Source organism: Solanum tuberosum, unplaced genomic scaffold (genome assembly GCF_000226075.1).
Source record: "Solanum tuberosum cultivar DM 1-3 516 R44 unplaced genomic scaffold, SolTub_3.0 scf00078, whole genome shotgun sequence".
Classification (NCBI taxonomy): domain Eukaryota; kingdom Viridiplantae; phylum Streptophyta; class Magnoliopsida; order Solanales; family Solanaceae; genus Solanum; species Solanum tuberosum.
The window spans coordinates 158,781-161,717 of NW_006239005.1; positions in this window are offsets into that span (position 1 = coordinate 158,781).

Below are 2,937 nucleotides of genomic sequence, written 5' to 3' on the forward strand. Positions count from 1 at the left end.
ACATTCCATGTACTGTTGCCATTTGGCCTGCATCTTTTATGATGCAGATACAAGTAACCAAGATTAGCATCCAGCGCTTCATTAATCCAGTTACGTTCCAGAGTTGTTTAGTGAGCCTCCTTGATTCCGAAGGATCCCCTATTTACTTTAAGTTATTTCATTTTGTTATTAGGATGTCGTGGGTCTTGTCCCGACGTCTATCTCAGTTAGTAGAGGCTTCATAGATAGATAGACATATTTCATGACTCTTTTCATTTCAGTTGTTCATGTTGAGACTTGAGTTGCCTTTTGGCATAGTGGAATGTGTTATTTATAAAACATTCTGAGTATTTCTTTGAGACATTGAGTAATGTTGTGCTTTTTAGTTCATCTTAATTATGAGTAAGTCTTCCTCTAAGAGTTAAGCTGGGCCAAGGGTTCGTTTGGGGCCATCAATGGTTCTCGAGTGCCAGTTGCGTCCAGGGTGTAGGCTCGCGGCGTGACAAACTTGGTATGTGAGCACAGAGTTCAAAAGTTCTAAGGTGTATATGAAGCTATGTCTGTAGAGTCCTAGTTATCGGTGTGAAGCGCGCCACATCTATAATTAGGAGGCTACAACATTTAGGAACTATCTCACTTCTTTCATACTTTTTGTGTGATAGAATTCATCTTTATAAAGTTTTTTTTTAATTTGTGCTTGCGCGTATCTTTCAGATCATGCCTCCACGAATAGTTGTCTAAGGTCGTCCTCCTATGAGGAATGTTGAGGATCAAGGGGTGCCCAATGCACCGGAAGTGCAACCCCAAGGAGAGGTCACTAATGTTGAGTTCCGGGATGCTATCCGGATGTTGAGCCAAGTGGTGACCAACCAAGCTGGGTAACAGAGAGGGAATCGACAGGATGTGGCTAATACATCTAGGATCCATGAGTTTTTAAGGATGAATCCTCCAGATTTCACGGGTTCAAGTGTCACTGAGGATCCGGAAAACTTTGTGGAAAAGTTGCAGAAAGTTTTTGAGGTTATGCATGTGATGATGCTGAGCTAGTGGAACTAGTTGCATACCAACTAAAGGGTGTTTCTAGAGTAGGGTACGATCAATGGAAGAAGAGTAGAGATGAAGGAGCACCAATTGTGAGTTGGGTTGTGTTTGAAGATGCCTTCATGGGGCGGTTCTTTCCCCATGAACTGAGAGAGACAAAGGTAAGATAATTTCTCACTCATAAGCAAGAATCTATAAGTGTGCATGAGTATAGCCTTATCAATTGTTCTGCTATGCTCCGAAGATGGTCGTTGATATAAAGAGCGAGATGAGTTTGTTTGTTTCTGGGTTGTCTCGTCAAGAATTAGAATTCGCAAAACTTCAGAGCTAGACCTGCACAGTCTCAAGGTAGTGTGGCACAAAGAGGTAAGCTAATATCTTTTTTTCCTTTATGAGAACCAAAAAGAGCTGAAAAACTTTTTATTTTTACCTTTTCGAGAATCGAAGAGTTGTTTATCTTATTTCTTTTTGCTTATGAGAAAGGAAGAGTGTTTGTTCCACCATGGCTAGATCATACATGAAAGCAAGGTGGAAAGAGGCATAGATGCAGTACAATACAATGATGGCTAGTTGACCACGTGGAATGAAATAGAAGGAAAGTTATGAGTTGAAATGACCAAAACGCCCTTGATAAATAAAATTACTTACCAAAAACAGACATGTTGATACCACCTAATATACGAACACTTCTACTATGGTAGAATATATTTATTAATTAAATAACAACAAACCAGACGAGCTTATAATGGATATTGAAATCTAATACTCTTTTTGGAAAGTTACCAAGTAATTGGAATTGATATAATTATTAGTGTTTTATTTAAAAAGATATATACAAGGAAAATGACCGAGTTTTCGAAAAATCGATTAAACTTATGGTTTAAGTGAAATCGAATTTCCAAAAGGACAGAGTCGCCACTTAATTTTTATTAAAAAATCAAGAAAAAATACAAGATTTTTTAAAAGACTTAAACAGACAAAATCTATTGAAAAAAGAAAGGGTTCGGAGTTCAATGTACATTTCGAGAAGGTGTTAGGCCCTCGGAATGCCCGCTAACTTGCGGTTGACCGACGATTTGACTAAAAATAATTTGGACTAATTTTAAAAATTTAACTAAGTAAAAGGACTCATAACGACTTTGACCAATTTTTTAAAAAATTTGACTAAGTAAAGAACTCATTTATTTTAACTAAATTTTTTATTATTATGAAAGAAAACTTCAACTAAGTAAAAGAACTCAATTACTTTAACTTATTTATTCGTTACTATTATTATTTTTGTCATTTAATTTATCTTAAGGGGGGATGAGCTAAAGGGGAATTTTCTAAAGGGGGGAGGGGGTAACTTAACTATCGACAAAACTAAAAAGGAGCTAAGTAATAAATAAGTTGTATATAAGAAAGGGTAAATATTTTAACTTTTGAATATAAAGAGAAACGACTATCCTCGAAAAATTAATTAAGTTAAAACCAGTTCACATAAAGAGTTAGTCACTAAAATAACAAATAAATACAAGAGGAGAAAGGAGAAAATTTGAACTCGGGCTTTTGCCCAAATTCGGGAAAAAAAATAGACTTTGCAACTAACTTTGAAGATTAATTCAAGAAGAAAGGACATAACAAAAATGAATCATTTAACTTAAATGTATTGAGATCATTTAGAAAGAAAAGTAAACTTTTTCAAAATGGTCAAGTAAAGAAAACTAATTAAATGAGACGAAATAAGTTATCATAATCAAAAGTGGTTCATCTTTAGGGGATTAATTAAGTTAAATAACCAAATCACATAAAATGGGTTAGAGAATTAATACAAATAAGTAAATAATGGCAATAACGAAGAGGATGCCCAAATTTGGGCTAAATCTGATGGACTTTGGGCCCATTTTCGCCCCAAAGACCTGTGTATACCAAAGGCGT